Genomic DNA, 22,214 nt, shown 5'->3' on the forward strand with positions numbered 1-22,214 from the left:
AACCATGACCACAGCAACTCTTAAAAAGGAAAACATTTAATTGGGCTAGCTTGCTTACAGTTCAGAGGTTCAGTCTATTACCATCATGGTGGATCATGACGGTATGCAGGCAGACATGATGCTAGAGAAGTAGCTGAGAATCCTATATCTTGAAGGCAACAGGAAGTGGTTGTCTGAGACACTGGAGGGCAGCATCTTGAGCGTATATGAGACCTCAAAGCCCGCCTCCACAGTGACACATTTCCTCCAACAAGACCACACCTACTCCAACAAGGCCATCTCTCCTAAGAATGCCACTTCCTATTAGATTATGGGGGCCAATTATACTCAAACTATCATATATGTACTATGTATGTGTGTATGTAGTATGTAATGTGTGTGTGTGTGTATGTGGTATATAATAATAACCTCATAAGAGGGTCCAATTATACTCAAACTATCATATGTGTACTGTGTGTGTGTGTGTGTGTGTGTGTGTGTGTGTGTGTGTGTGTGTTATAATAATAACAACTTCATAAGAGGGTTCTGTACTGTCCCTACTTTATACTTCAGGGCACTCAGGTCTGAAGTACTTGGGCAATTTGTTGACTATTCCATAGAATTTGTTACTCAAAATTCAATGTTTTAAGAATTACCTGGGAACATCCCTTCTTCCCCAGGAGCCACAGTAGAGTCCTTTGACTGAAAGAGACACAGCTTTCTTCTCCCTTGTAATTAAGGGTTGAATGCTACAAAGTAGACTTTCAATTCAGTGAAACTACCTACCCACTTCTGCGTGAATTTTCCTACAGTTTCAGAATTTAGAGGTCATTCTTTAAAAGTTTCCGGTGTAGACATTTCTTTAGGCCTAAAGACCTGAAATGTCTTAACCATCTCAGCCATATGTGCAGCGAGTCAGAGTGAGTAAAGACAGGGCAGAGAGCACGTGCTGAAGGAAGAGTCTCTGAGGACAGATGCTTTCCTTAGTCGCAGGACAGGATCACGTGTGGTCTAAGGTGACCTCAGACTTGCTCTGTAGCTGTGGACGACCTTAGGTTTCTGATCCTTCTGCTTCCAGCTGCTGAGCTTGTAGGCACACACCATGACTCCTGGTCTAGGCAGCACTGAAGACCAAATCCAAGGCTTTATGTATACTAGGGGAGCATTTGAGCAATGGAGCTACCTTCCAAGCCCCTGAGCATGGCTTCTTTTGTCACAAAATTAAAGTTGACTCCTTGAAATACAACCCGGTTTAAACTCAAAGCCACAAGAAATATGTATGCATTAGGTAAAAAAAAAAAAAAATACTGTAGCAGTCTTGAAAATGAAATCCAAGAACAGAGATTGAAGTGGTAGAGGAAGAGAGGGAGGGAGGGAGGGAGAGAGAGAGAGAGAGAGAGAGAGAGAGAGAGAGAGAGAGAGAGAGAGAGAGAGAGACTCTTATCCCTCCCTTAATAGTCACAACATAAATTACTTTCTCCAGCTAGCTACAGACTTTTTCATCCATAACATGATGTCAAAGACCTCATAAATTGACTGGAGATTCTTCCCCATTGACCACAAGGCAACGATTATTAAAAGCTGAAGGTTTCTGCACGTTCGTTTTTCTAGGGGAGTCACTGACGGGTTTCAGCAAAGTTGACATTTGTTGCTTTCATGACTGATGCCTCAACGACAGTCCGGGAAGGACCCCGAGTCCTCCTCCTCCGGCTGGCATTGTAGACATTGGTCTTTGAGACCCGAGACCTCTCAGAGGTCTGCCCTGAGGACTGTTCCCATGCTGTCCCATCAGTCAGTGTGCCGCTGGCAGAGCTGGCAAGGTGTGGGACACGTGCTTTTGATTATGGAGAGAGATTGAATATAAAGAGCAAAACTTAATCCAAGAAGGAATGTAAATCTCTTCTTCATGCCCTGTTGAAATGTAATGTCAGTACTTAAGAATTCCTTTTGCCACCAAATGGACTGGGGCCAGATACCGACACTGAGCCCCCAAGGTCTGTTATTTTCCTTGTGAAGCTGTAAGGAGAAATGTCTTCATGATTACAAAAAGCATGTGTGGAGAGACGATAATGAAGATAAATCATTTTCCCTTCCCTGATACTCAAGCCCCTTGTGGTAAATGCCACATGTAGCTTTTGGGGAAGAAAAAAACCAGCATGTATTTATTTATATAGCGTTTGTGACAAAGAGTGTGTGAACCTGAAGTATGAGTATAATTTCCACCCTCTATGCTTTTTATAGGAATGTTTTAAAGTAAGCTTTGTGAGAGCCCCCCCTTCTTCCCCCACACACTAAGCATCTTCCCCTGGAGATTTGGGCAGAAGTATCCAAAAGATGCATTGTGAGGACTCTGAGCCAAGCCTGACTGATAGAAGTTCATGGTCTTACTCTCTTCCTTTAATCATGGGCTCCTAATCAATCAGCCCCGCCACATCCACGCACTAGTGATCACTGGCTCTGCTTCCCTCACAAAGGAAGAATCCAAAATCCATTGTGGTTTAAATATCTGCAGCCTTCTGCCAACATGGACGCTCTTGCCCTTCATTCTTGTATTCAGTTTTGGGCAATTCATATGGCTCATTGACATGCCATTTTCCCACAGAACAAGTAGGGTCTGCTCTGGAGGGTGATGGAGAAACATGCATTTTGGAAACAAGAGAAGCCTTTGTTGCTAGGATTTCATTGCACTGTGGCTGTTGCTTCTTTTTGCTTTCCGGCTCTAAGTTCTATTCCTACCGTTTCTAAAAGTATTAATATGAAAAAAAAATATACAGAACATGGCTGTAACTGCATCCGGACCTGTGAACAAGCAGCAGGAGCTTCTAGTCCAAAAGCAAAGACAAGATGAGACCATGTCACAAACACTTGGAAAAGTGTACAGGATGCTCCTCACCGGCTGGCCCCTAGAGTCCTATCTGTTTATCGTTGCTTTATGATTTTCCCAACCAGAGAGTTATTTCAAACATGGATGACACACACAAGAGCACACTTCAGATAAGAGGAAAACTTCGGCAGAACTCAGTCAGAGTACCTGTCCCCCCCTCCTTTTTTGCCTGGGGGCAGCAATTTGGGGCTTTGGGGCTTTCCCAGGGCACAACTGTTAGGCTGTGAGATCTCCCGTTAGTACAGTATTATTATTACTTTTTAAATACGAGCTGCAGAGTTCTCAGCATCTTTTAAAAAATTCCAACACAGCTTATGACTTTTAAGACATACCAAAGAAGACGAATGTGGACCGATATGATCAAATACAAGGAGGCAAGAGGTAAAGGGACTACAGATTCTTTTTCGAGAGTTAAGGCACCATCTACACAGACAAAGTTACATATGATGGCCATTATGTGTGACATTTCTTGAGAGAGAGAGAGAGAGAGAGAGAGAGAGAGAGAGAGAGAGAGAGAGAGAAAGAGAGAGAGAGATCAGCTGATGTCAAATTCTCCAGCATTTAAATGAATGCCCAGCTTCTAACCAGAAGGATAACAAACAGTGTTGGGTTAGGACAATTGCACACATGTAGAGCTCTATAGTTCAGGTGTTTTTTACAGAGTTGTTGGCATGACTTCGTTGGATCCATTATTATTTACTATCCATCATTATTTTTTATTATGCACATATTACTTATGTGGTATCACTACCATCTTTTAAGATTATCTTTGGATATGTACCCCTGAATTAGTATAATCTAATTCTATCTCTTTTATCTGTAATGAATGCTAGTCTTCAAAGCACGTATGATTGGGGCATACTCCAGGTCTTCAGAAAACTTGGGGTAATCCCAGCGACTCATTATTTCTAATTACCCCATATCAGAAAGTATAGTGCTGAGCTCATGCCACACAGCAGCCAAAAGAGGTAGGACTCATCTCTCCATCCCTTTCCTCTCAAATATAAATATGCATGTTTCACAACCTCACCCTTTCAGCCAATGCCTAAAGCCTGCATCTAGTTCTGGCATCGTTATCTGGAATACAGGATGCAGCATGATTAGTGAGCTTTGACACACATCCAGAAGATGAGGAAAAGATGATGGGAGTAGGCAATGGTTAGGGCTGGGGACAGTATGCAGAGCTGAGAGCACTCTGAAAAGAATTACGGTCTATGTTTGTTGATGAGGCATGGCTATGGAAAGCATGGTGCCTACGTCAGGGCAGTTACTTCACCAACATTTTCCTGTTGCCGTTCATTGGGAACACAGGACTCAGATGGGCAATTCATTTGAGTTCGCCCAGAGCTCCCCTAGCTGAGGTGCGGACCATTCTTTGTCCATACATCCTCACGCCCAGCCTAACTGTGTGGTTGCCTACAAGGCTCCGAGACATCTGCTTCCCAGATATAGAAATAAAGAAGTGCATTTTGAAGAATGGCATTCAAGGCTCAGTTTTCCTCTCATGCCACCTCCCGGAACATTTTCACTTTCTCTACTTGATACTGAAGGAAGACAGGGAGGAAGAGGCATGCAGGAGGAGGACTCCGCAGCACAGCACTAGCAAGGTGGTTCCTTAGGACCGAGACAGTTCTGAACACATCCAGGGGACACTCCAGAGAGCATTTTTGACTTCATGGTTTCAGAGAGGCCGGTGCTCAAGGAGGATTGGTTTCCCTTGCTCACTCTCACCTAGGGAGGATTCTGTGTTGCTAGTTGCTTTCAGAGTGCTGGAAGATTGTCAGGAAGCTCGTTCTACTCAGCACAGCCTGGACCATTTTGTAGTAAATTAGAGAGGCAGTTTTTAAAGGCTATTTTTGGTGACACATCTCTGTTTCTCTTGGCTGGGCTGCCATGTTGAGATATACCGGGAAGCAGGTGTAAATTGGTCTTGTTGAATTTACCTTTTATTGAGGGAACAAATATGCTAGATTTTGGACTCAAGGAACAATGCACAGCTGCACTTTGGAGAAAATCATTAGGCTAAAATGTTGGCCAAGAAATGCTTTGATTAATTCATCTGTGTGACATATGGAGTTGGGGCCTGTTTGACACAGGCCTTTCATGGCTATTGGAGGGTCAGCCTCAAATCAGGAGACAATGTGGAGACTTCTCTGAAACCGGGATTACCACTGTGGAAGAATTCATGTGTGGGGGACAGATGGAACACGAAAACCGTCACAGGGAGCGGATGGCAATTAACTTCTCTAGAGGGAGATGGAGGGATGACCCATGGATATGAAAGGGTACACAAACTCAGATTTCAAGAGCACTTTAGGTCTTACAACTAGATAGATCTCTTCGGGGAAGTGGGAAAGAATACTCGAACTTCTGTATCCAGCTGCATTCATGGAGAATGCAGCCAGTGAGTGCTTAGGATGGGAGAGAGCAAGCAGTCTTGAAAAGTAACCGGGGAAGCCTACATAAACTACCCCAAACTAGAGAAGTCCATCTGGAGAATCATGCACTAAAATGGTGCTGGACACACAGAGTCTCAAAACAGACAGACACTAGAGATTAAATTCGACCCACAGAATTTGCTGTTAGAACTTGGTCACGGAGTAAGACTTCAAAGACCTCAGTTTTGGTGATACAAAAACTGACAGTCTTGTAAAACACATACCTGTCAAACGGGAAGATTGATGGGATCTTATGTTGATGGATTTTTGTTTATGAGTTATTTCATCAGTGCTAACAAGGAGGTAGTTAGCCTCTGTACCGGGGCTGCTGGAACTCTGGCATCTGTCCACCTGGCAAGGTGTGACAGAATTCAGCTCAGAAGATCTCAGGCAACCAATTCAGGATGGCGAGGGAGTGATTTATAACAGGAATTCTTAGCAAGCTTATGTGTCACAGCAAAGTGGTGGGATGGCCTTGACTTTCATTGTTGGTGGAGGTCATCAGAAGGAAGAGAGAGAAAGCCTCCACTCTCAGGACACAGAAGCCAATGTCAGAGTTTAAATAAGGCTTTTGACATAGACTTCAGAGAGAAAAAAAAAAATGTACTCAGTTTGCTGATGGTCAGGCCAGTTCAGCAAGCAGAAAAAAAAATGTACTCAGTTTGCTGATGGTCAGGCCAGTTCAGTAAGCGTCTGGTCCCCGAGGACCCACAGTCCTGGCACATAGGATTAGGCCCCAAGATTCTTTAAGCTGGTCAGTTGTTCCACTCAGGTACCAAACTCTAGACCTAAGGATGTAGGAGGCAGATTTGACAACAGTCCTGAAAATGAGCGAGATTTTGAAAACCAGAGTCACGCCTTCTGTGTTGTGGCGAAGAAGGCCACTCTGTACCCACTGATGAAAAGAATGCCATTAACGTGTGATGGTGTCTGCCAAGATCAAGAACTTGACAAAAGTGGCCCCTACTCCTGAACCCCGTTGTACGTGGATCCCTGGAACACTGCTTTGAAAGATCAACTGATGAGCAAACTCCTGCATCGTCTCCCTGAGGCCAGGCTTCTTATTACAGGAAAACCCAAACCCCCATGGACTGCAGTCGCATTAAATCTCGCTGCCTGTTAGTCACACGTGGACATGGTTTTGGCTCAGATACAATTTGATCCGGGATGCAGGGCCTGGCTGGAGGAAGTCTGAATCCTGCTGCTGAGAGTTTTAGCTTTAACCATAATTCTAGACTCCCCAGCTCCAAGGAGAAAAATCCTCCAAGCTCCTTGGAGAGACTTCTACTCAGTAGGAGACAGGAAGGAAATGGGGGGAGGGCTTTCAGGCACAGCCTTGACAAAACTTCATGGGGATGACCCTCTTTTGTGTGAAAAACTGTAATGATATCGGTAAGACAACACAGACAACCCTTGGCGAGGGAAAAATAGCTACATCTTTTATTCTTTCTTGTCTTCTACTATCCCACAGCTCTTCAACTGATCAGGATACTAGGGGAGAGCATAAAGGAAGGACCAAGCATGCCAGAGGGATTCATAGAAGTTGGGGGTATTGACAAATCAAACAAAGAAAGGAAAACCCCCAAAACTACAAAAGCAGCAGCAAATAGCTCTAGATAGGAGGGAAGAATGAAGACATTGGAGGGTTGGAGGGAGGGAGGAGAGAAATATCTATAATAAGGATTTCTAAATTTAAAGAACATTTGATGTCTCTTCCAAGAGTTAATTCTTAGATGTTTGTAGCAGGATCTTAACAGGTCTTATTAATAAAAACAAACCTGGAGCTGGGTATTGGGGTGAATGCTGGAAGATCAGAGAAGCAGAACAAACCACAGCCATCTCACATCCCCAATTCCTCAGCTGATTCTGTTTCCTCAGACTGGAACCCTCCGAGTCCCCATCCAAATGGGTCTCAGCTGAACTGCTTCTCGAAAGCCTGAAAGCTTAACCAGCTCTAGTTCCTGGTCCTCACGCCTTATATACCTTTCTGCCATCACTTCCTGGGATTAAAGGCTCACTTCCTGGGATTAAGGGTGTGAGTCACCATGCCTGGCTGTTTCTAGTGTGGCTTTAAACTCACAGAGATCTGCATGGATCTCTGCCTCCCAAGTGATAGGATTAAAGGCATGTTTGCCACCATTTTCTGGCCTCTATATCTAGTGGCTGTTCTGTTCTCTGACCCCAGAGAAGTTTATTAGGGTGCACAATATTTTGGGGAAGACAATATCACCACAGATGTTACAACAAAAAGCCAGTGCTTACATTTTGTATTTCAGGGACTTGGGGTTAGGCATCATTCTAACATGTGTTATGCACTTTCAGCCTTAGGCAGGTTGACACCAGTATTTCATGAAAGTTACGATAATCCTGAAGAGAGTAAAAGCCATCTTGAGACACAGATGAAGTGCCTGTAAATAAGTAGAGAGTTTTCTGGGGGCATACTTCAGGTGTGTGCCTTTCTGAGACTGAAGACCCCTTCATTTATAAAGCACACATAGTCAGCCTTCTGTATCTATCCCTGAGTCCCATATGGCCAGATGCAACCAACTGAAGATCAAAAATATCTCAGAAAAGATTGTATCTGTACTGACTATGTTAGAGACCCCTTTTCTCGTCATTGTTCCCTAATTACTATAGTAAATCAGCAATTTACACAGCATTCATATTCTATTATGGTCTTTAAGTAATTTATAGGGTGATTGCTTAATCAGCCACATAGCCCATATGATGGGCTGCACATGCCCAAGGGTAGCTGTGAATGTGGCCCAACACATATGCACGTGTCCAAAGTTTAGACCGTCCTGTAAGTATCTAGGGTATGTGTATAAGCTTGATGCAAATTCTACATTTTGTATTTGAGACTGGAGTATATGTAGATTTTAAATCTGCAGGATTTCCTGGGACCAGTCCCCCTAGTTACTCACAGTCATGTTCTGTTTTGGTCTTCCTGAGAATCTCAGTCTGGACCACATATTATATAGGTTATAGGTTGTCTAGACTGTTCCCTAAAGGTCAGAGTCCATTTGATTTTCTGTTTCTTGCAGCCAAATTTAAAACAATAATAACAACAACAACAACAAAACAAAGCACTCACAGATAATTAACATTATAAAGGAATAAATGATCACATGATCCAACCTATGTATCATCTAAATTATCTAAATTATATGTATCTAAATTACCAGAGCTCCGGTGTCTGAGGGAAGTTTCATTTTTAACTTTTTTGTTTTCTCAGTGGTTAAGTGGAAATACTAATTTTAACCAGCTTTACAGACTATCTTTGCTAAGTGTGCCAAGCATACAGATAACGCACTCAGAGCCGTGTCTAGCCCTTAGTAAATATGGCCCACTATCAGTACCAGCGACGCTTCTCTTTGGCCTTGGCCTGCAAACGGCCGCTGCCGCCGCAGCAGATTAGTCAGTTCTTACAGAAAGCAGCTCGCAGAGTGTGCCAGGTCCAACAAACTATGAGTCAGAACAACCGTCAACCAGTTCCAGTCCCGGCCACTGGGTGTTTTGTGCTGTCCACGTCCCTCTGCTGTTGTTTATTTTGAAATAAACCACATTAAATATGGTGGAAATAAAAGGGGAGACAGGCTGACTCCCTAAAGGACATGGAGGAGACAACAAGCTTTCATCCTCCTGAGTTTACTTCCAGGGACATGACCTGTGCCCTGCACTCTCTGTCCTTCCTTTTACTCTCTTGGATTATTAGGTTGTATCTTTTCTCATGCAAACATCTGTCAGCTGCTTCCATTTTAACTTCCCACCCCCACCTCCCAGCTCCTGGGCCTTTTGTCGAATATTAGGTACTTGTCACAGGTTAGTTTAATGCATTCAATTATGATTCCCATGCTTCTCCTTCATTTTCAATCAGTCGGTTGGCACATCTGATCTTCTTATTTCTTAAATCTTTAGGAATGCCAGAAGCAAGGCAGAATCTACAAGTAATCTCGAAGACCAGATGTAAGATAACATCAGAAAAAGAAGTCTTATATAATAGACGGTCTTAGATTTAGAATTTTAATGAATATGTAAACCTTTCTTTTCATGCATTAATTTCCCACATACCCTCAAATGCTATCTTAAAATAGTATCATTCCAAATGCAATTAAAATTAGCCTATGGGGTCCATCATTCTCAGTGGGAATATGAAGTAAAAATAAATAAAACACCGAGCTGCTTAAAAATTAAATGTTGAGGCCCCGAGTTCTATCCTTAGTACTGCCTTCCCCCAAATTAAGTGATACAATTCACATGAAGTTGTTATAAGACTAATAATCTCTTTAGAAGGAAAGACCATCTTAAAACATTTTCACATTTCCTGATAATTAAAGGGATTCAGAGCTGAGGGTGTATTTCAGTGGTAGAGTGCTTGCTTAGCATGCTTAAGGCCCTGGGTTCAATCCAGAGCACTGCCCAAACAGGACAAAACAAGACAAAACCAGCCAGCCAACCAGCCAACCAACCAACCAACCAACCAACCAACCAAACAAACAAACAAACAAACAAACAAAAAACTACCCCAAACCAAAACAATGCTATGAATTAAAATGATGATATATTTCTATACCTTTTACAATGGTAAAGATGAAAATCACTTATATTTCACTTTATAATTAAACTCATGGAGAAAGACTATTCAGTTATAAAAACAATAAGTTAATACATCATTATGGAAGGCACTCGAGCAGTGGTTATAGAAACTGACATATGTAACTCTTTAATTTAAAAAAAAAACGTATTTTTTTCTTAATAAAAAATTAGGGAAACTCCACAAAATACATAATTGCACATTTGCATGTGCCTAGCACAAAATCTGATTACCAAAATATGAACAGCGAATTCTTCTGGTGACAGGCATTCATTTTTTAAACTATTTATTATGCTGTCTACAAATTTACGAGGAAAAACTATTTTACTTATTTATTGGGCTGTGCTGGTGGTGACACAGTGACTGTAGTGAGACCAGAGGTCAAAGCAGCTCCTCTGTGGACCCACATTTCTGCAGCTCTATCTCCAGATAGCTGTGCTGAGCATACCCTAGGTTCAGACCCCCTTACCCAGTCGGAGGGTCATTTCCCTGGGTTCCACTGGCTGACATTGATCATGCCCTCACATTCAATGTTTCCACATTGACTTGTCTTCTAGGTGGCCTCTGCAATAGGTCTATGTAACTGACTCCATGGTGGTCACTGGGGAGGGAGGTATTTCCTTCATGATTCCCCTTCCCACTCATTTATTAGAGACTAGTTACTCAGCAGCCATGGATGTAACAATAGCTTTGACTTTTATTTAAAGTCACCTAGAAAAATTTAAACCAATAGACAGATCACATCCTGAGAAGTCCATTTACTTGGTCAAGTATGGGGTATGGGAATGCTGCGTGTGTGTGTGTGTGTGTGTATAAGTCAGAGGTTGAGATCTCACATCTTTCTCTCATTCTCCAGCTTACTTTTTGCGGCAGGGTCTCTCACTGAACCTGGAGGTCCACAAGTAGGTTAGGTTGATTGGCCAGCACACCTCAGGGATCCTCCTGTCTCTGCCTTCCCAGCATTGGGATTACAGGCAGGGGCTGTCATGTTTGGTTTACTTTTCTTTTTAAACATGGTTGTTAGTGAACCAAATACAGGTAGCTATGCTTGAGCGTGGGGCAAACATTTTATCAAATAAGCCACCTTCCTAGCTCTAGGCATCCTTAATTTTTAAAAATCCACTAGATGCATTTCTCAGGAATCCAGGTTTGGGCATCACTGCTGCAGCTGAGAGCTCCCATCTTGAACTGCCATCAGGAGACAGAGAGGGACTCTTGAAGTCTCAGAACCCACCCTGTGACACACTTCCTCCAACAAGGTCACACCTCCTAAACCTTCCCAGATAGTTTCACCAACCTGAGACCAAGTATTCAAACATATAGACCTATGGGAGCCATTCTCATTCACCAACCACCACATGCATTTTATTCTCATTCTTTTTTTTTTTTTTTTAGACTTTCAATATGAAGCCCAAGATGGTCTTGAATTTGCCATAATCCATAATCCTTTTGCTTTTTCTCTTGAATGTTGGGGTTTAAATGTGTGCCACCAGCTCATTTAAGATTAAGATTAAGAACCTGCTCTGAACGGGAGGTATATTAGCAACAGAAACACATTTGTGTTTTAAAGAAGTCTTCAGGGTACCTGAGTTTTAACTAGGAATGAAGGGCAATTCACTCTGTGGTGGTTTCTTTCTTCATCTGACCCAGTTGGTAGAGAGTAGATTGGATATGCTTTGAGCGATGCTGTACTAAAGCTTTACTTGGAGAAACAACAGAAAATTCTGTCAATGGAGAATGGTGGTTTCCCCCCTCACCCTTCTATTCACTACATTAGACAGGACTTAGTCTTTCAGGCATTCTCTCAAAGTCTCAGCACTGGTCCTGAACTTCAGGTTTTTTTTTTTTTTTTTTTTTTTTTTTTTTTTTTTTTTTTTTTTTTTTTTTTTTTTTACCACCAACAGCATTGTCAGATGGGGGCATGTCCTTAGTAAAGTCCTTTCCAGTCACTGACAGTAGGAACGGTCAGACAGTGAGCTTTTCTCCTCTGTTCTTAAATCATTATTTATTATTAATTCATTATTAGTATTCATGATAACCTTCATAAACATGAATATTAATATTCATATGGCAATATAATAATCTCAAACTATATAAAATACTCTGTTTTCTCCAATTTCTCTGTATAACTTAATCAAGCACCATGAGCCTGCTAAAGCAATTTCTTTTTATGTGTTATGTCTAGAGATCAGAATCAAGCCCTATGACATCATTTTTGCTGATTGGTGGGCTGATTGCTGAATTGGTTGGTGTCTTAGTTAGGGTTTCTATTGCTGTGACGAGACATCATGACCATGGCAACTCTTATAAAGGAAAACATTTAATTGAGACTGGCTTAAAGTTTTGGAGGTTTAGTCCATTATCATCATGGCGGGACATGATGGCATGTCAGCAGACATAGTGCTGGAGAAGGAACTGAGAGTTCTACATCTTGATCCACAGGTAGCAGAAGGAGAGATTAGGTACTGGGTATAGCTTGAGCATATATGAGACTTCAAAGACCACTCCCACAGTGACACACTTCCTCCAACAAGGTCACACCTACTCCAACAAGGCCACACCTCCTAATAGTGACATTCCCTATGGGCCAACCATCCAAACACAAGAATCTATGGGGGCCATTCCTATTCAAACCATCACAGTTGGGTTAAATTTTTAGCCTATGAGATTTGTTTTTAGACATCTCTGGGTATTAGGTGTTTCCTAAGGAAAACTGAGACCATTTGTGTGTTAAGCTTTCTTTCTTGTTTAAAGTAAAAGTGAAGAAGGATGAAGATGATAGCAATATGGTGTGCTCTGTCTCTGATGACAGGGCTCGATGAAGAGGGTAGTTTGATCTGTGTCCTTGTTGATATAGCACCCCTGAAGTGTCTATCTGACCCTTCAGCTGCTATAGAATTTGCCAGGAATGCTGCTTTCTTCTCTTTCTTGGTTTTCAAAACAGCTCTCATAAACTAGGTTTTTAAGAGATCATTTTTGGAGTCATTCTTTTGAATTATGATATGATAAGGAGGCTATCCTATGAACTCAGGCCATGAGATATTTCTGGATATGGGAAGGTTTTATATGAGTGTTTGAAAACTGCTGTAGACTAGTGGAGACTTGCAAAGCACATGTCTAGACTAAGGGATGTCTGTAATGAAAATAAGAACGTTTTAGTTTGGGGTTTTTATTGTTGTTCTTGTTTAAAATCCCCTTTCCTTATCTGCTGTGACCACAGAACTCTTTTCTACCCTGTGGATGTTTGGAGTAATGTGGAAAGTATGGACTAGTTTAACTTTTCCCCTGGGCAGAGGCACTAAATTTAGTGATGGATTGATTGCAATATGGTCTCACATTGTAGCCCAAGCTGACTTAGAACTCACTATGATGCCTAAGTTGGCCTCAAATCCCAAGCCTTCTGTCTCAGCCCCTCAAGAGCTAGATTACAGACATGCGCTAGCAAGCTCAGTCCAATCGCTTAAGTTTTTAAACAGTCTCATCTACAAAGGAGGAATTACACTTGTCTCCACCACCTTCTGAAAATAACTATAACCTGAGGGTTACATAAAAACCATAAGGAACAGCCCAAGTAAAACATAAGGAATGAACTGAAACTATTGTACCCAAGACACAGAAAAGATTATATGTTTTGTAACATAAGATGTAGAAAAGGCCTCATTTTCTTGAGCCCAATATATGAAAAAGGCTGGGGTTCTTTTGTTGTTTGTTTTGTTTTGTTTTGTTTTTGTTTTATGAAAAACAGTAATTCCCTTAAATTTGGATGAGATGCATTAGAATATCATGATTAAGTTTTATATTCATAATTAACTGCCTTCATTTTTACATTCAGGACATTGGGTTGTTCTGAAAGTCACTCAGGAGCAAACTAGCAGCTTACAGACTTTAGAATATCAAGCTTACTATATAAAAACCTCTAGAGGGGTAAATAAGCAACAACAAAACTTTTATTTTGATTTTTCTTGGGAAAAATAAATCCTGGAACACTTTGAATTCTAACTAGTGGGTCAAGAATGTTTAACTGGTCTATTAAAATGTTGATAAACACTGTAAGTTTCCAGATGGCATTGGCTTGCTCAGGATCTTTCAAGGATCTTCACAGTCAGTCCATAAATTAGAGATAAATACACACTTCATAGCAACAGACTTCTCTTTAGGGTGGCTAATCCATGTCTGGGATATGGCTGTATAATTTTAATGCATTGGTGGGGTATGCGTTTCCCCAAAGTCGCCTTCCAAGAATCGTATCTTTTCGAAGTTCATAGACGCTTACAGTTCCCTCTTGGTCAAGATAACTTGTATGTCTCATACCGTGTTCGAAATTCCTGACAAACAATTTGGACACGTAGCATAGTAAAGTCAGGTTGAAGACAGCTGAGCAACACAGCCAGGACTCTGCCAACCGAACAGAAGTAAATGCACTTCCTACCTAGTACCAAGTACTCTATAACCGAACTGTATCATCAGACATAGGCATTTTAAGCTGGAGTCTTGCCAAGTAGCCCAGGGCCTTGAACTCCTATATAACTCAGGCTTTCCTTGAACTTTCAATCCTTCTTTTTAGGTTCTTCCTGTGTGCTAGGAATATAGGTGTATGCCAATACACCCTCCAGAACCTATGTCTTGACTGGTATTCATTTCTAGTAATTAAGTTAGAGGTTTTTGCTTATATATTCAATAAATGACTGGATGGCCAAGTGAAGGAAATGTCTTCATGGTGCTTACCTGTCAAGTACATAGCCATCTTTTGACAGTAGCTTCTAAAACCTCTTTCTGTGGGATATTTATACTGGACTCCTCTGTTTCTTATGTCTCTTGCTGCCAAGATTCAAGACCTAAGGTTTGATTCAACCGTTAGTGTTCTCAGACTCATTCGCTGTGGATGTGGTGGCCCTACCCTATCACACCCTCCTGTTGTGGTTAGACTCTGTGGTCAGAGTGGGCAGAGAAGTAGACAGGTTGTGAAAGATGGGCCATTAGAAGACAGAAGTGATGCCATGGAGAAAAAAAAGGTGAGCGGAGACTAGACAAGAGCCAGGAAGACATACTAACCAGAAAGGAAGCGGAGATGAAAGGGAGCCATAGGGACTGTGGCTTTTGGATGTTTCAGAGCTACTGTTGGTCCCCGAAGGGCCTGCTGATTGCTGCTTCTCCAAACCAAGTCGCTCAACACTGAATATGTATTGGTGTCTTTGTTCAGAACTCCTGTTCTTAGTTGTGTAGTCCCAGGGACTGAACATCGGGCCATGCACATGCTAGACAAGTGCTCTACCACTGGGCTACATCCTCAGTCCTCTTTTGAACTTTTTGCTTTTATATTTATTTAATCTTTGTGTGTATCTCTCTCTCTCTCTCTCTCTCTCTCTCTCTCTCTCTCTCTCTCTCTCTCTCTCTCTCTCTGATATAACTACATATGTGTGGGTGTGTGCACACTTGTGGAGGACAGGGGAGGATTGCAGTTGTCTTGCTCTGTCATTTTCCATTTTATTTCTTTGACACAGGGTTTCTCACTGAATCTAGAGCCAGGCTGGTGGCTGGCTGGCAAGCCACAGTGCTCGTCCTGTCTCTGGTCCCAACAGCACTGGGGTAACAGATGACTGTAGCCATGCCCAGTTTTTTATGTTGGTACCAGGATCCAAAATTAGGTTCACATGCCTATACAGCAAGTACTCTGATCCACTCCATTATCTCTCCAGGCCCCCTTAGCAATCTTTGAGATTTTTATCTTGAGACAACTTCACACCAAGTTGCTCGAATTAGTCTTAAACTTGTGATTCTCCTCCTAAGTAGCTGGATTTATAGGCCTGGGCCATCAGGCCTGCACCATCAGGCCTGGATCATAGGCCTGCACTATCAGGCCTAGCTTAAACATTATTATTTGAGATAATCTGCTCATACAAGGTTATTAGGCAAATAATTTTCATTACCTATTTTCATCATTCTGGAAGTGGGTAGTTGAATTTGTTCAAAGAGAAAAGAGTTTGATTTAACTTTGTACGTTTAGACATCCCCCAATGAACCAGGTATTCTAGGGGAGGCTTCTCAGTGTGGTCCTACACCAGAATCATGCGGTTGGGGGGTAACAGTAGTGGAGATGGCAGAAGAAGTGATTGGCTCTTTCTAACAAGCTGTGCAAGGGAAATGTATGAATCATTGCTCTCTGACAACACACGCATAGAGTCAATGGCCTAGAAACGTCTGGAGGAGGGTTGGTCAATCACAAAGCTTGTTCACAGGAGAACGGTTCATGCCCAGACATCTCTGCTCTAAACTGAGCCACTCAGTTTCTTGAGATGGGAGAGGTGGCTTTTTGACTCTGTATGGAATGTGACATGTCATGCAATGTGCCTGTCTCAACATTATTCACAGGATCTTTGAAAACAAATAGTTTGTCAAAAACTGGGAATTTTGGACCCACGCTGTAACCAAGATTTTTTTAAAACCAAACAAAAATCTCAAGGCAAATCCAGACTTGCAGAAGAGAAATTATTGAGACACAAGGAAATAGTGATAAATCATTGATTTCTTAACCTCCTTGCATCATTAAGAAAATTATGCTAAAGACAGCTCACAGGCAAGCCTACACGTTCCCTTTTCCCCAGGCGAGGCTGACGTTGCATCATAGAGATCTGGTCCTTCTATAGGATTACTTTTCTCTTTTGAAGGAAAATGTTCCTTTAAATACTCTAGAACACACCCTTCCCTCTTCCAGGGCAAGGAGAAGTCTTCTGATCTTTCTAGAATAACTTGTAGGTCAGTCAGACTTTACCTGTATTTTCCATTTGATCGCAATACCTGCCCTTGTGATAGCGAGGTTGTTTTTTTTTTCTTTTTGGTTTTTCGAGACAGGGTTTTTCTGTGTAGCTTTGTGCCTTTCCTGGAACTCACTCTGTAGCCCAGGCTGACCTCGGAGAACTCACAGAGAGCCACCTGGCTCTGCATTCCGAATGCTGGGATTAAAGGCATGCACCACCACTGCCCGGCACAAGGTTGTTTCTAAGCAAAGTACTCTGAAACAGTTCTGATCATTCAGTCATCATTGGCAAGGTACTGTCCAAGAGAGCCTGATCGGTTCTGGCTTGACTTTTGTCATAAAGTTACGAGCACAAGATTGTCACTGATACAGGAGGAGGAAAACAAACTAAAAGTGTGTAGGTGACTTGCAAGCTGAGTTTCTCTACAAGAGTCCCTCTTACTGTTTTAAAACAGATGGGAGAAGAAAGTAATTTATATACAGGAAGTCATGGAAATTACTTTTGAACAGAAGTTACATTTTCTACCATTATAAAGGTATTTTATCCACAAAAGACGAGAGGGATATCATTAACATAAACAGTTTTATAAGTAGAAACCTCCTTTTATTTCTGTTCAAGCTCTAAAAGTAGCCATTATAAGACTTTCCCTCACTATGTATGTTATATCATTTGTGCTCATGCATTTCTGCTCAAAACATTCTCTCTATATGCAACTTAGTATGTATATGGTAAAGTACATAACACTGCAAATTTTCTATATGATCTCAACAGTGGCTAAATTATGCATACTATTTTACAGTGTGCTCTTTTCCTTTTAAAATCTAACCTAGGTATCATTCATAGTGAGATTGATGTAATTTGCTCTTTTAAATAACTATACAGAATATTATAGTGTAAATATCCATAACTAATTTTGCTATTTCTCCATTCATTCTTTGTATGTTTGCTTTATCTTTTATTATAAGAAACACTTCATGAGATATTCTTGTACATAAGGCTTTGCTCATTCATGAATATGCTTGTACAGTGGATTATAAGAAACCAAGTGTGGGATCAAAGGATACATTTAGAATCATGTATCCTTAGACTCTCAATTATCATCATATAGATATGTTGAGCTAATTTCCAGTGAGCTAATTAAAGAAGAGTTTAATCTTTTCACTTTCATGGTCCTTTAAGACCTTGCAGAATGACTTGAATGTATACACATTTCTAATATTTTTATAAAATTATTGAAAAGATTTATAGTCACCATCAGCAATGATTGTTAAATCTTTGTTCTTCTACAGTGTATTATCTCTCACATATCAAGTGAGGTTGGAGCAGCTGTTGGGTATCTTAGGAATCAGGATGGGAAACCTGAAATGAGAATACATAAAAACCTTGCAGGAGGTTTTGATACAGTAAGTGAGAAATGGCTAACTCCTGAAGCAGACATAGGGATTTACCATCAAAGAAACTGATTAAAGCAATAAAATTAAGATAAAAAGTTGGTAGAATATAAAATCAAGGCAATAAAGATGACCAGTAAAATCCATAGAAGTTACTTTTTATGAAAAAAGAAGTGAATTGCAAAATAAACAAATAAATCGACTCATTTCAAAAGTAGTAAATCAAAGACATAATATATTTTAGAAAAAAGTATTGAACAACATCCTAGATTATTGAATGATAACATGTTTTAAGAACAAGTCATATAAATACATTGAAAATGATTGAGTTTCTTGTTGATCTGTCAGGAAATACTGTCGGGACAACAACAACACAAAGTTCGTGAAACAGGATGTCAGCAACCACTGCACAATGGGGCCTTCGACCCAGAGTCTTTGACTTTGGAGAGTCCCGACTGTACAAGGTCTGCAGTTCTGTGAAATGTGACATCATGTGGGAAAAGAGCCCGTCGGAGGCTTCTATGAATTTATCAGCTATTCTAGAAAATTATATGGCACACCGATGACTCATGAAAGGAAAGTTTTCTAAACCATGAGAGGAAAAATCATAATGTAAGCCAGAGAAAAATGACTTTGGTTTCTGTTCTGCCTATAGAAAATTGTCATATACGATGTGATAATCAGGAGGTATTGTTACCAAAGACATAGTAGGGGAAATACAGTAGTGATTATATTCATGTGTTATGGTATGTTATTACAACTATGGTATTGTTCTGGATTTTTTGCAAAGTGGCATATTTGTCATCGTTAGAAAATGTATATTTTAATATGCTTATTCCCAATCTAAATACAGATTCATGATAAAATGATAAAACTTAATCTTGCATCCTTTAAAAAAAAATAAGTCTCTAACATTACATGAGCTTCAGGCACAGAAGTCAGGTCCAGGCCCGAGTGAGTTTATGAGGGTGCCTCTTCGCACACGTTCTTGCCAACTTTGGGTAGCAGTAAAATCTTTTCTGTGCTTGCCAATCTGATAATGCATGGTATATTTTAGCTGTTTTGGTTTATATTTCTTTAATTAGGAATCAAGCTGAACATTTTTCATGTGATTATTTTCTGTAGCTCTTCCTCTCATTATTTTTGCCTATCAATTACCTTAAACACACACACACACACACACACACACACACACACACACACACACACACAAAGTTTATCTGTGGCAGTTCTGGTTAACAGCATTCATCCTTCTTCCTGTGAATCGTCTTTGAAATATTGTCCCCAGTCATTTATTAGTCATTTCATACTGATTATGATATATATACATTTCTCTTCCTTTTAAAAACATAACTTTTTGTTAAACTTACAAATTCACAGACATGTTTTTGCTTCTTTGATTTGGAGTCAGAGTCTAGCTATGCTGCTCAGGGTAGTTTTGGACCCCTCCCGCCTCAGCTTTCTGAGTGTTATAGGCATGTGCCATCATATCTGGCTGTGGCAGGATTTTTGAAGAAAGTAAAAGATTTACGTAAAATAGATTGATGCTTCCCGAGAGTTGACTCCAATACCTAACTTAAATCTGATAACTATCATTTCAGAAACATCAAAGATCTGAACACTCTGGCTCACCATCTCCAAGCCAGAGGAATAGTGAAAGACTTTTTAAAAAATTATTATTTGAGCTATTTTTGCCTTTCTCTTTTTATTACAGAACCAAGGTATTCTGTATTTGGAATGGATGAGGGAATAGGGCCAGTCTACAAGACTGTCACTTTTAATGCCAAAGAGACTCATCAAGGAGAGACAAACGACCCACGCTGATGTCCTGGGAAGACATGCCCTGTGCTTGCTCTCTTGGCTTGTCATGTCCCAGGCGCACAGCGCTGGGTGCATTTGGATGAATAATTGATGCCATCCACTGAAGATGACACATGTGGAAACACATTTGTCCCACTCAGCAGCCTTAGTCACCCACTTTCCCTGCAGCTGCTTCTCACCTTATGACCCTCTTCAAATGTTGCCCCCAATCAAACCTTTTTTTTTTTTTTTGGATCCTCAAGGATACCTTATCAATGTTTTACAGCATCTCTACAGCACTCAAGGTATTCTGTTAGCTCTGTCTACTTTCTCTCCATTTGAACCATGAACTTCTTGCAGGTAGGAACTTATTTTGCTCATTTTGAAATACACAGAACTCAGACAGTTTGTCCCATGGTAGGTGTGCAACACAATTGTTTGGGATTGTGCATAGAGCCTATCATGATTGAAATGAAGAAGGAAATAATGTCTTTCCCAGCTACTAAAAGATCACCTGTTAGAGGCAGACCTACAATAACAGGATGGCAGCATGAATTGCTTGGGTGGTTACTAAAAGCAGCGTGTTTTGTTGAATAGGCAAAAATAATTCACAGTGGACCCAGTGTTATCCTTGGGTATTTCTTGGATCCGGCACCTTCACGACTGAGTTCATGTCCCCATTTCCTTTCAAGAGCTGGGAGCACTGTTACTGCACACTGGAAGGACACTGCCTTGCCTTGCTGAGAGTTCACACATTTGCTCTGTGTAAACACACTTTACAAAGTGAAAACTGCTAACATTTATAGAGAGGCGTGAGTTGGGTTCCAAAATGACAGTGCATGTATGTTAATAAACACTCACTCATATAATTATACATAATAAGCATTTTGGACAAAGGCTTCAAAGTAGTTTAAGCATTTATAGCAAATGATGCTATCTGGTAGAGGAAAGCAGGTCCCGGAGGGACCAGTATACCATGTGCTTCTGGCATCGTCCCATCTGCTCATTATGTAGTACAGATCTTCTCCATAAATCATTGTGCTATGCAATAGTGTCTCGTTTATACTGTCCAAAACACAGCAGTGTTGAGAAAGCTAAAATAGGCTGGTTCTTGAGTTTTAGACATGCACGCTAATGCTCCATTGTTAACAATAATATTTGGCGTTGTTACAGAAACCAAGCTATTGATTCAATAGGAAAGCAAACAGCTTCAGGCCTTACCCACTGGTGGAGGTCAAGGACAGGTAAATGCTCATCTTGGGTCTTAAATGACCTAGTCAGTGCTTCTAATTTATAGTCTTTTGCTCATTCATCATTAACTTGGGAAAAAGAACCCCATCAAAACTTGTTCAAATGCATTTGATCCTGAGTTGTAAAATAGACAACTCATTCACTTGGAGTGGATGCCTCACTATGAAGATTCTCCTTACTTGGGATTAGTGTTCTGCAGTTCTGATACTTCTGTATAGGGTTACATATGTTACCTGAACACAGTATAGGTTAAAACTAAATGTGGTCCAGGTTCACATGCCACAGGGATATCACTGTGAACAAAAGCAATAAGGCCTGACTAGTGTATTTCAGAAACTTTAAAAAAGGTCAGTTATTGAATGTATTGGGTACTGGCTGTGCATAAAATCTTTGCAACATCATACTGCATGTTCATTTAAACTATTTCAATTGAGGACAAGAGGTCAGTCTTCCTAGTCCTCCTCCTCCTCCTCTTCTTCTTCTTAACAAATATTACCGGTGCCAGAGTTCAAATCCAAGGAAGTCTGACTATAAATGCATGGCCTTTCTATTATTACTAATGCCTTCATTTAACTCTATACAAGTTTCTCTCTCTCTCTCTCTCTCTCTCTCTCTCTCTCTCTCTCTCTCTCTCTCTCTCTCTCTCTCTGAGTATGTGATTCTTATGTTACCAGCATTATATTTATGAATATTTTATAGGACCTTTGCCTTCCCTCATACATTTTTGTTATTTTGAGGCTACTTTGCAAACACTGTCTCTGCTTCCTCTGTCTAGTTAGGAATGGCAGTACCAGCTATTGTTATAGTTTGAATATAAAGTTTCTATCAAAGGTTCGTGTATTTGAACATTTGGCTCTAGTTTGATGGTGCTATTTTGGAGGTTGTGGAAGTGATGTCGTAGGAGGTTAGCTAGTGGACATGGGTTATTACAGGCTGGCCTTTGAGAGTTCTAGTCAGGCTATGCTTCCGGTATGAGCTCTCTGCTTCTTGTCTGTGATGGCAATGTGGCCAGTCATTTCATGCTCCCCTAGCCACCATCAGGATACTTTTTACTGACACGCCTTCCCTCTACAGGTGAGGCCAAGGAGACCATTCCTCCATTGATTGCTTCTGAGAGCTATT

At 40.9% G+C, this 22,214-nt stretch overlaps 1 protein-coding gene across 1 annotated transcript in view; it reads right to left on the reverse strand.

Moving 5' to 3' along the window:
• Positions 1-22,214, reverse strand: part of Palld (palladin, cytoskeletal associated protein) — a 387,847-nt gene that overhangs the window by 281,145 nt on the left and 84,488 nt on the right. The window lies entirely within an intron of this gene.

The sequence above is a fragment of the Peromyscus eremicus genome, chromosome 17 (genome assembly GCF_949786415.1).
Source record: "Peromyscus eremicus chromosome 17, PerEre_H2_v1, whole genome shotgun sequence".
In the NCBI taxonomy this organism is placed as follows: Eukaryota; Metazoa; Chordata; class Mammalia; order Rodentia; family Cricetidae; genus Peromyscus; species Peromyscus eremicus.